Source organism: Schistocerca piceifrons, chromosome 6 (assembly GCF_021461385.2).
Source record: "Schistocerca piceifrons isolate TAMUIC-IGC-003096 chromosome 6, iqSchPice1.1, whole genome shotgun sequence".
In the NCBI taxonomy this organism is placed as follows: Eukaryota; Metazoa; Arthropoda; class Insecta; order Orthoptera; family Acrididae; genus Schistocerca; species Schistocerca piceifrons.
The window spans coordinates 239,543,891-239,556,844 of record NC_060143.1 but is presented as its reverse complement, the minus strand read 5'-3'; positions in this window follow the sequence as shown (position 1 = coordinate 239,556,844).

Genomic DNA, 12,954 nt, shown 5'->3' with positions numbered 1-12,954 from the left:
CTTTCCCTATGCACAGTTACGAAATTACTACTCCGAATATCTGTTAATTCATTACACAGTGGTGCTGATAAGCTATGCTCGTCGTCACTATTATTTCTCAGTTTACTTTGGAACCTAGTGTTACGTTTTTCACACGCCATTATTGTCACAATATTTCACACGATAACACAGAAAAGCACAATTTGAAGAGCAAAAATAAGAGAACACATTAATATAGCACTGAAAATAATATCTAGTTAATTGCAAGCGCAGCTGCGAAATACTTGGTGCAAATCTACATGCATGCCACAACTGTTTTACTGTACAACAGAGAAAGACTGCAACTACAAAGGAGATTATCTCTACAATTACGCGCTAGCAATAAACAAAAGCTACACCAATTACACAAATTACAAGAAAAAATCAGAAGATTTCAGTGAGGTATCCTCGGCTAAGGGTCGACATATGAAACGTCCCCTTAGAAAAATTATACATGACTGTCCTTAAACTGACACACAATATTTTTGGCGCAACGCAATCTGACTTTCAAAAATCCCTACAAAAGAATGGCTCTGACTAACATTAACCTATACGTTTCACAAATCACTTACCTCACAAAAAATCTTCGTTACTCGAACTACTGCAATACAGCGAGCGCCACTACTGCCAGCTAAATAAAAGATTCAAACTACTGAAGGCACTAACTACTGACAGGCATAGTTAGCAAATGAAAGATTTTGATAGAGAACAAACAATGTATTTACCTTCAAAGTGTTCAAAAGTCCTAATATATATAGCAGTTCATGACATCCATTTCCACAAATGTACTGTTACTGATGGGCACAGGTCCAGATCATCTGGTCTCAAAAATCCGCCATCTCACTTCCCCACATCCACCACTGCTGGCGGCTCACCTCCAACTGCGCAACGCTACGCGCTGTTAACATCCAGCTACCCAACACTACAATGGCAGACAACAATTCAAACTAGCCACAGACTGCACACAGCACAGCCAGTGATTTTCATAGGGAGCGCTACGTGGTGTTACCAATAAGAAAACCTAAACAGCCTACTTACAAGCTTCCAATTTTTTTTCCTTTTCATAACAGTTAAGAGAGTAATACCATATGCAGAAATCCTGTAACACTTTAGTGCACAAACTTGTTTTAAAACGATCTAAATAACGAACCGTGAAATGGTTGGAATCCGTAAGTAGAATTAACCTATGTAGGTCAGTTCCAGTTACCGATTTCAGTATTTGTTAGATGCTACTTTTCGTCAATTTTAGTTACTTGTGTACTCGTCCCATTAGATTGAACAGTTGGCATTAAAGGTTAACCCTGATTCATAATATTATTACTTCACCATGCACTATACTCTACTGCATTTAAAGGTACTCCGTGCTTTTCTTAGTCGCATAATTTACATTAATAATTTGTGTCAGACATGTACACTTGTTTCTTTTCTGTACTTATTTATTTTTTTACCTTTAATTGTTGCCGGTATAATTTGTCACTAAGTAACTAATCACGTGAAATGTGTTTGTAATTTTATCATATGTTACATTAGTTTGTTTACGAATATCATCAGCTTCTTTCAAAGATTGCCTCTGTGTAGCGTCTCTGACATATGTATGATGTCATTGCTCAAAGCCGAAGAGTGGAATCGGACACTAGAATTGACCCTGGTACTTTATTATGTATTCATGGTCCGTGAAGTTCAGAACTGAAATGTCAATCAGCGAAAGCAGTTCGATGCAACTCGCAAAAATTCTCTAGAAAATCGACAGCCTTTGATACCCTGACGTGAGAACAATTTTGCCTGGCATTGTGGCTTTGTGTTGAATATTTGTCTGCCTTGCCCTGATTTCGATTCCCAGTCACTGTTTCATTTAGATGAAAAAAAAAAAAACAAACAAACACGGCCGGCCAGAGTGGCCGAGCGGATCTAGGCCCTTCAGTCTGGAACCGCGCGATCGCTACGGTCGCAGGTTCGAATCCTGCCTCGGGCATGAATGTGTGTGATGTCAAAGGTTCATATGGCTCTGAGCACTACGCGACTTAACTTCTGAGGTCCTCAGTCGCCTAGAACTTAGAACTAATTAAACCTAACTAACCTAAGGGCATCACACACATCCATGCCCGAGGCAGGATTCGAACCTGCGACCGTAGCGGTCGCTCGGCTGCAGACTGTAGCGCCTTGAACCGCACGGACACTCCGGCCGGCTGTGTGATGTCCTTAGGTTAGTTAGCTTTAAGTAGTTCTATGTTCTAGGGGACTGATGACCTCCGATGTTAAGTCCCATAATGCTCAGAGCCATTTGAACCATTTTTGAACCAGTCACTGTTTTTAGACAAAGGTGTATGTTCCACGAGCATTTCAGTGAAGCATAAAATAGGTAAAGACGAAGAAACCAGAAGTGCTCGGGACTGGAAATAGATGATTCGAGTCTTGTTGCGTACATTATTAAAAATGGCTCTGAGAACTATGAGACTTAACATCTGTGGACATCAGTCCCAAAGAACTTAGAACTAGTTAAACCTAACTAACCTAAGGACATCACATACATCCATGCCCGAGGCAGGATTCGAAACTGCGACCGTAGCAGTCGCGCGGTTCCGGACTGAGCGCCTAGAACCGCTCGGCCACCACGGCCGGCCGTTCATTATTACCTTTTCCTTTATTTTTCAATTATGTTTGAATATCTATGTCATTTACATATACGATTCATCACCTATATGCTGAGTAATAAATTTTATTGTCATTGTAGTAAGAAAAGCATATCTTCTTATTTCGAATTCTGTATCACAAATAAAAATTCAGTTTTAATTGCATATATAAATTTTTAATTACCACTGCTTGATAAAAGATTATTAACAAAGATCGTTTAAATTAAAATAGCATTACAAATAATTTTTTCAATCTGGACATGCAGCTTAGTTTAATAATTTGTGTCAGCTATGAGTCGAACCTAGGTCTTCTGCCGGCTGGCGACCGTTTTAGATTAGATTAGATTAGTACTTGTTCCATAGATCATGAATACGACACTTCGTAGTGATGTGGAACGTGTCAGGTTAATAAAAGGTGTCTATACAAGATATTACATTAGACGAAATATTACATGACACTAATTTTTTTTTTTTTTTTTTTTTGTGGAGGTTGGGAAATTACCCACTTACTATATCCAAAAATACATCTAATGAGTAGAAGGAGTTGCCATTAAGAAATTCTTTTAATTTCCTTTTAAATGCTATATGGCTATCTGTCAGACTTTTGATGCTATTAGGTAAGTGACCAAAGAGTTTTGTGGCAGCATAATTTACCCCCTTCTGAGCCAAAGTTAGATTTAACCTTGAGTAGTGAAGATCATCCTTTCTCCTAGTGTTGTAGTCATGGACACTGCTATTACTTTTGAATTCGTTCGGATTGTTAATAACAAATTTCATAAGTAATATATATATATTGTGAGGCTACAGGGAAGATTTATAGCTCTTTAAATAAGTGTCTGCAGGATGATCTTGGATGAGGTCCAGCAATTATTCTGATTACACGCTTTTTTGCAATGAACACTCTTTTACTCAATGATGAGTTACCACAGAATATGATGCCATACGAAAGCAGAGAATGAAAATAGGCGTGGTAAGCTAATTTACTCAGATGTATATCGCCAAAATTTGCAACGACCCTAATACCACGTAGCCACAGCGCCTGGTTTAAAATCGACTAACATTAAAGTATTACACACAGTCGGAAAACTTCATATCCGATTTTCTCGAGAACTTTTTAGAATTTCATGGAGGGCTTTTGGAGAGTAGAGTTTTGAACACAGAATATATGGGAAAAGGTTTCTGAGCATTTTCAGATCTCAACGTTCAGTTACCTAACTTGTCCTTGTACTCTTGAGACAATCTTCTGTGACGTTTCGCTTGTTTAACGCACAATATCTGAAATTTTTAAAGAACGAAGAGAGATGTTCAGATATGAACAGCTACTCTACTTTTGTGTCACCTGTCTTCCCACTGGTGCGCTAGCGTCCTTCATGTTTTCCTATATTTTGCTAATCTTTTCATCTCTCTGTAACAACTACATGCAAAACATAAATCTTCTTCTTCTTGCCCTTATTCCGTATCTTCAAGGGGTCGGCATGTTAACTTGTATTTCGCAGTGTTTGTGACAGTTTCTGGCAGGGTGCCCTTCCTGTGCCTCACCCCTTGTTTGGAAATTGCATAATGGAAGCAGAACGAGGCTATTCACCTAATCGGATGAGAGAAACGGCCTAGAAACCACAGTCATCCTGATCACCACATCAATCTTCGTCGTTAACCAACTGGTGCATTCGACCCGGGACCGGCCAGAATCCCAGCATGTCTAGGCGTGTGGACAACAAGGCGGGTCGTATTCAAAAGCTGAATAATTAAGAAATTTAATAATGAAGACACTCACATGCTTGGAAAGTATAACTTGTTTAGCAGACAATAAAACAATCCCAGATAAATGATACGGCAGCCATAGACTGTCTCCCTCTCGCATTTTAACTCTTTTCTTCAAAACTTTTGGCGACGAGATAACAAATACGTTCAAGGAGTGTGTTTACTAACTTCGTGGATGGAGTTTTGCCGTTAATACCCTCAGACGAAGTATCGAAGACTCTGCAAAACTGTAGATTTGAAAGTTGCCGTTTCATGGGACTCCTCAATGAAAGTTAACCAGTGGTTTCCAGAATGAGATTTTCACTCTGCAGCGGAGTGTGCGCTGATTTGAAACTTCCCGGCAGATTAAAACTGCGTGGCGGACCGAGACTCCAACTCTGGACCTTTGCCTTTCGTGGGCAAGTGCTCTACAAACTGGGTTACCCACGCACCACTCACGCCCGTTCCTCACAGCTTTACTTCCGCCAGTATCTCGTCTCCTACCTTCCAAACTTTACAGAAGTTCTCCTGCGAACCTACCAGGACTCCGCTATATCCTTTCTGTCAGGAGCGCTAGTCCTGCAAGGTTCGCAGGAAAACTTCTGTAAAGTTTGGAAGGTAGGAGACGAGATACTGGCGGAAGTAGAGCTGTGAGGATGGGGCGCGATTCGTGTTTGGGAAGCTCAGATGGTACAGCACTTGCCCGCGAAAGGCAAAAGTCCTGAGTTCGAGTCTCGGTCCGGCACACAGTTTTAACCTGCCAGGAAGTTTGTTAATCAGTGGTGCTGACTATATAAAATGATTGAGAATGTAGTAAAATTTACTATCAACATTTATTTTTTAAGTAAAAACAGACATAAATTATAGTTATTCACTAAATATAGTAAACAATCAACAGTTGTGTTAAGAGAACAATGGACAGTGATCCTGGGTGGCAGACGTGAGTCAAATAGTCTGACCCTAAAAATGTGGATAATGCAATATGAACTGACCTGACGGTGAGCAGACTTTGATTGATGATCTGCAGTTGTCTATAAAGGTGCAGCTGAGAGCCAGTGGCGATTGAGATCTGTACGCCCTGACAAGGCCGGAGCAACAGTACGTTACCCAGTTTGCCTCGTACAGCTACGTAACTTGCAGCTGGCGATATGTGTGCGATGGAGGCGAGGCGTAAGGCGGCACCTGTGGTTCGATCGCGGCCACGAAAGAAATGCAAAATCTCAATGTGTAGCGATCACGCAGACGGATCGCAATTTACTCTCTACCAGAGCCCTGAAATCGCAGTAGATTTCATTGTGTGACACACCCGTTCACTGGTAGTACCAAGGACCAATCTGGCTCACTCGTACGACAGAGCGCACAAGGATACCAAACGTCAAGACTGGTAAACCAAAAATCAGTAAGTGTGCCCTCTCCAAACGAGTAGCCCGAGACGTTTGAAGTCACACTGTCGGTACAGTAAGAACCGCAGGCTCTCCAGTCTAATTACTTGCAAGTGAAGTCGGTCTTAGGACAGATCCCAAGCACCAACCACACATAACAGAGCTTCGACCAAAAGATCCTTTCAGACCAAAATCCAGAACCCGAGTGCCTCGCACCTCTCCCAATAAAAAAAATTCCGTTTTTCCACAAAATGCGCTAACGACAACGCCTTCTCTCCGTCTTGAGCCAGTCACATGGCTTTAGAGGCGCTAAATCTCCCCTCCTACACGACAGCACAAACTCATGTCGAACTAGCGCAAGAGCTAAGAAACCTGCGTCTCTGAAAAATAAATAAATAAATAAATAAACCGCCAATTACTAGTTTTTTCAAGTATTTGCGGAGGCAGAAGATGTTTTTGTCAAGAGTCGCGTCGCTTCCCACGGCAACAAGCGAATAGATACGATCTTAAAGATCTTTGTCTAAATCGCCTGTGCCGTGGAGCGTGTTAGTCCTAGCCATGAGGTGTATGGGAGAGTCGGACAAAACCGGGTACCATAACTTAAAATTGTTATAAAAACATATCTATTAGCAATAGATCAACAAACCATATTTTTTTAGGTTTCTGACTTATTTGTTATCAACATATTATTATGTTTTTGATTTAAAATTAACAAACAATTTTATACAATTTTTTTGTTCAGCAGGTGGAAAAACCCGATTTTACCTCCTTGATTTGGTAAAATTGAGTACCCATTTAAATCAATACAAAACAACGTATACTACTGTAAAGCTTTTATTGAAAACCTTTTAACTCAATGCAGACTTCGAAATTGTCAATAAATGTAATAGTTTAGACTCCCACAAGTTCCTTTACTAAATATTTCGACCTAAAATACTTGAAAATCAGTGATATTAGGCCAATTTTACTCTATACGGTAATCTCCAAATTAATATTATAAGGGGAGACCATATGTGGCTTAGATTGAAAGAAATTGTATCGGCAGAAATTGACAGATTTATACCAAATAAATTAACAAACGACGGAGCTGATCCTCCTTGGTACACAAAACCCGTTAGAACACTGTTGCAGAAACAACGAAACAAACATGCCAAATTTAAACGGACGCAAAATCCCTAAGACTGTCCATCTTTTACAGAAGCTCGAAATTTAGCGTGGGCTTCAATGCGAGATGCTTATAACCGTTTCCACAACGAAACTTTGTCTCGAAACCTGGCAGAAAATCCAAAGAGAGTCTGGTCGTATGTGAAGTATGTTAGCGGCAAGAAACAATCAGTGCCTTCATTGCGCGATAGCAATGGAGATGCTATCGAAGAAAAAATGGTTCAAATGGCTCTGAGCACTATGGGACTTAACTTCTAAGGTCATCAGTCCCCTAGAACTTAGAACTACTTAAACCTAACCAACTTAAGGACATCACACACACATCCATGCCCGAGGCAGGATTCGAACCTGCGACCGTAGCGCCCAGAACCGCTCGGCCACTCCGGCCGGCTACTATCGAAGACAGTGCTGCCAAAGCAGAGTTACTAAACACATCCTTCCGAAATGCCTTCACAAAAGAAGACGAAGTAAATATTGCAGAATTCGAATCGAGAACAGCTGCCAACGTGAGTGACGTAGAAGTAAATATCCTCGGAGTAGTGAAGCAACTTATGTCACTTAATAAAAGTCTTCTGGTCCAGACTGTATACCAATTAGGTCCCTTTCGGAGTATGCTGATGTATTAACTCCACACTTAAAAATCATATACAACCGTTCGCTTGACGAAAGATTCGTACCCAATGACTGGAAAGTTGCACAGATGACACCAATATTCAAGAAAGGCTGTAGTAGTAATCCACTAAATTACAGGCCCGTATCGTTAACGTCGATATGCAGCAGTGTTTTAGAACATATATTGTAGTTGAACATCATGAATTACCTCGGAGTAAACGGTCTAGTGACACACAGTCAAAACGGGTTTAGAAAACATCGTTCCTGTGAAACACAACTAGCTCTTTATTCACATGAAGCGTTGAGTGCTATTGACAAGGGATTTCAGATCGATTCAGTATTTGTGAATTTCCGAAAGGGTTTGACACTATACCACACAAGCGGCTCGTAGTGAAATTGCGTGCCTATGGAATATCGTCTCAGTTATGTGAGTGGATTTGTGATTTCCTGTCAGAGAGGTCACAGTTCGTAGTAGTTGACGGAAAGTCATCGAGTAAAACAGAAGTGATTTCTGGCGTTACTCAAGGTCGTGTTATAGGCCCTTTGCTGTTCCTTACTATATAAATGATTTGGGAGACCATTTGAGTAGCAGTTCGGTTGCTTGTAGATGACGCTGTCGTTTATAGATTAATAAAGTCATCAGAAGATCAAAACGAACTGCAAAACGATTTAGAAAAAGTATCTGAATGGTACGGAAAGTGGAAGGTCATCCACATGAGTGATAAAATGACCTCGTTAAACTTCGGTTACACGACAAATCAGTCTAATCTAAAAGCTGTAAATTCAACTAAATACCTGGGTATTACAATTACGAACAACTTAAATTGGAAGGAACACATAGAAAATGTTGCTGGGAAGGCTAACCAAAGACTGCGTTGTATTGGCAGGACACTTAGAAAATGTAACAGACCTACTAAGGTGACTGCCTACACTACGCTTGTCCGTCCTCATTTACAATACTGCAGCGTGGTGTGGGATCCTTACCAGATAGGACTGACGGAGTACATCATAAAAGTTCAAAGAATGGCAGCACGTTTTGTATTATCGCGAAATATGGGACAGAGTTTCACAGAAATGATACAGGATTTGGGCTGGAAATCATTAAAAGAAAGGCGTTTTTCGTTGCGACGGAATCTTCTCACGAAATTCCAATCACCAGCTTTCTCCTCCGAATGCGAAAATATTATGTTGACACCGACCTACATTGGGGGGGGGGGGGGGGGGAACGATCACCACAGTAAAATAAAGGAAATCAGAGTTCGTACGGAAAGATGTAGGTGCTCATTCTTTCCGCGCTCTATACGAGATTGGAATAATAGAGAACTGTGAAGGGGGTTCGATGAACCCTCTGCCAGGCACTTAAATGTGATTCGCAGAGTATCCATGTAGATGTAGATGTAGATGTTTTGGTCTACTAATGTATGTAGGCCTACTAGGTTTGAAAAGTGTTCTTTTCAAATTTTTTTTCCCGCTCTTATTTCTTTTTTACTTCTTCTTGCAACTCGTTTTTGTATAGTGAAGAAGTGAGTATCGCTGTTTTACCATTTTTTTTGTATCACTTTCATTGGTCTGTTGGTTGTCGCCAACAGTCTCTCGTAAGAGCAACATGATGATATGATTAACGATACCGTACCCATAGGAGAAAAGCTACATAAAAATAAAGATTTCGGAGATTCAAGTAAAACTGTCACCTAATGTGCTTGATTCTACATGACGAGCGAGGAAGTTATCGGAAGAACAGTTCTATTCTACAATGACCAATAATAAGTGTTCCTTGTTAAATTTTGTGCAGTTGATGAAAACTGAACTCAACAAGATCGTTTCACATGCTACATATAAAAAAGGGATAAAGAAAGACTTTAACTAATTTGTGAAATAAAGCTACTTTAAATTTATCATCGGAAAAGTTTTCTTTTAGCAGTACGTTTCCTCATCTTTTTTTTCTATAAGAAGACTTCAAGAGCCTTGTTTCGTAAACCGTGTATTATGACAAGACCAGATCGAGACGACAACTCATGGAGCTAAAGTGCATGCTTTACATTTCTAAATCAAAATCGTGGTTTAATGAATAGTAAAATGAGTCGGCTAGGAGGGCTCCTCAAAGATAAATACATTTTAAGTTACTCAGTTTAACAAACCGCTCGTTTGTACAGTATAGTTGTTAGCCGAAACGTCGAAGAAAGTTTTAAGAAAGAATTGGTAGAAAAAAATTGAATGGTGGGTGAGCCGATTCAACGAGGCCAATCGCTGAAGAGAGAATGAAAAAGCTACTTGTGAAGTCTAGAGGCCTAAGGATCTGAAAAATAGAAGAAAATGGTTAAGGCGACTGCTGGCAGTAAGCAGCAGATACAGGTTCAAATCCATGGATGCAAAAATTTGATTTCTGACGATGTATTCATTCCGTGATAGGTTCAGCGCCTCTGGACAGATTTCGCTTATGTCATGTCAATGCTTCTTGTGTGAACAGGATAATCAATAGTGCTGTACTGCTGCAACACTTTCAATAATTGATAAACGGCACCTCAGCAGAAGCGTCAGATAAGTAGGGTTGCTTCTTTTAGCAAATGCTGTTTCACGTGTTTAGCGATTTTGACAGCAAAAATTGAGCTAATAGCAACACATTTTTTCCGTTACGGAAATCACCAATGGAAACCATTGCACTGGTTTATCACCACGACCGAAGACAGCCATCAGGTGACAATCATTGTGAGAAAAATGTTAACATTTTTCTCGTTATGAAGGGAAAAGTCTACGTGGAACCACTGATTACATGATGGCCTGCGGAAAAATAAACGTCTCTTAACTCTTGTACTCAAATTATTGCCTGCTAACAAAGTACAAGTCTCCCAGGCACACAACATTAAATTTCTTAGCTCAAGGTCTCACCACATTTCTCTGTTCTCAGCAACCAGAAGCGAGCTACTATGGCTTCATGTACTACATCTATATCCAATCTCAAAATCAGTTCAGTACACATATTATGATGATGATGAGGTCCCATACTCCGAGGAGCATAGGGGACGATGCGAGAGACCCGCACCGACGTACTAGTCAATGTCCTAGTGGAGGTGGTTTGCCATCACCTTCCGCCGACCACAGTGGGGATAAATGATGATGATGAAAACGACACAACACCCAGTCATCTAGAGGCAGGAAAAATCCCTGACCCCACCGGGAATCGAACCCCGGGCCACTTCCACGGAAGCAAGAACGCTACCGCAAGACCGCAAGCAGTACACATATCTCACCGAGTAATTAATTACAGGATAGGATTCTTCTGCACTGTTGGCACGGCTGGATAAAATTGAGACACCACCCATGGCTAACACAAGGGGCCATGGAAACAGGTAAGTTGGTGTTGGCAAGGCGAAATTACATCAGAGCCCACCTGCTGATAAGGCAAGTATAGTCTTCGAGGCATCTGTGCTGTTACAACACATTATGGCCAAACAGAGAACCACAGGTGTATTAGGTTGAAGCATGAGAAAGGCAGAGCCACTGGATATGAGTGTCCTGACTGCTTCATGTCGAAGCCATGGCTCTACTGTGACTTACGTAATAGACACCGATGCTTTAGCGAAACAAAAATGGGTCAACCACATACAAGCACTCCTTATGTCTGTACAGAAGTATTTCAGTCTCCCAACCACCAGCTCCGAGAGCGCAGCTATGTCTGTCTGCGAGTCTACCTGTCACCACTTCCGGACTCTGCCGCTGGTAGCTGCAGCTCTGTAGTGCCGCTGGTTGCTGCAGCACCGTAGTTCTTGCTGAGTCCAATGGTGGGCCTTCCTCAGCTGCTGCCCTGGTGGTATACGGTTCGAGTTCAGGATCAAGCAGTTACTCAGCCACCATCCTCGTCTTGGGTCTGTACGCCTCAGCACGCCCTGATCCGTGCAACCAATTTCCCTCTACTCTGCATTGTGGGCTGCCATCAGCTTTCTTGCTGAGTAGCTGCGTCATTACCCCATCAGCCACAAGACGCTTTTGACAGCGGCCTCCAGATTATGTCCTGGGAGGGTTGGCTTTCTCGAGTATCGACTGTTGTAAACAGCTGAGAAATAAATGAATGATGTTTCCATGACGATACGGTGGTCGACCATCAGTCATCCACTTAGCGCTTCGCTGCCAATTCAAGCAGGGCGGTGAGTTGCTAACCTCCTGACCTCTGACGACTCGGTTCAATCACTCACCACAGAGGCTTGCCACTCTGGCCTTTATAAGTTGTGTCAGAAGGATGAGCCACCCCTGAATTTAGGTGGGAGAGGAACCTCGCTTGCCACCATCACTGGAGGAGACAGCATGACTACTACATGATTGCAGTTTCGTCAATGTACAATATGGCGAATAATTTTGTTGTTGTCGTTTTGTTTTCACTTCAGGGATAATTGCAGCTGAACGGGGCTATCGTCAAGTGTTCAATTGTTCAATTGTAATCGTGTGTGCTTGTGAGGAAAGTGAGCTCAGACTGTGTTCTGGGAATCGCAGAATATGTGAGTTAGTTTGTATCGTTTGAAGCAGGCAATCTATTGATTTGGAAAGGCTATGGCTCATTGTGTTTAAATATGTATGTCACGAGTAACATTCAGGTGGAAGATTGTGTTATGATGAGGCGTTACGTTAGTGATATGCTTATAGTATTGATGCTTATAGTATTGATGCTTATAGTATTTGTGTGATTCCTAGAGCGTTTTCGATACCATATAGGCCTACCTCAGACAAAACGTTGCAAATTGTAGCAGCCTAAGTATCTATGCTGCAAGAAATCAGTGCAAAGATATCCAACCAAATAAAAGCTGCGGAAGCAGACAAGGCAGCCATAGCACTAAAAGTACTGACTGAGAAGAGGAGGAACTAAGATTGGTGCAGTACAATTATTCCAGAAGAGGCGAGGAAGAAGGAGCAGGAATGGGACAACTGGTGGGTTCAAAATGCCCAGTATGTTTCTCCAGTGGTGAAGAATATTAGGCTTTACTCGGGACTTGAGATGTAAAACAAAACTACCATCTGCGTGGAAGGAGAAATAACGGGAAATACGTTAATAGTGTGAGTTTAATTGATGTGTAGAGCGCTATTGTTGTAGAAGTCAAGGAAATAATGTAAAATTGTTAGCACCAATATCTTCTAATAATACAAATTCTGAATTAGATGGTGTGCCACACGAAGTGAATGTGTGATGTACTGAAGTAAATGAGTGTGAGAGTAGCAACATGGGTGATAATGATTTAGGTGCAGTAGCACTTACTACAAATGGTTCAAATGGCTCTGAGCACTATGGGACTTAACATCTTAGGTCATCAGTCCCCTAGAACTTAGAACTCCTTAAAACTAACTAACCTAAGGACATCACACACATCCATGCCCGAGGCAGGATTCGAACCTGCGACCGTAGCAGTCCGGCGGTTCCGGAC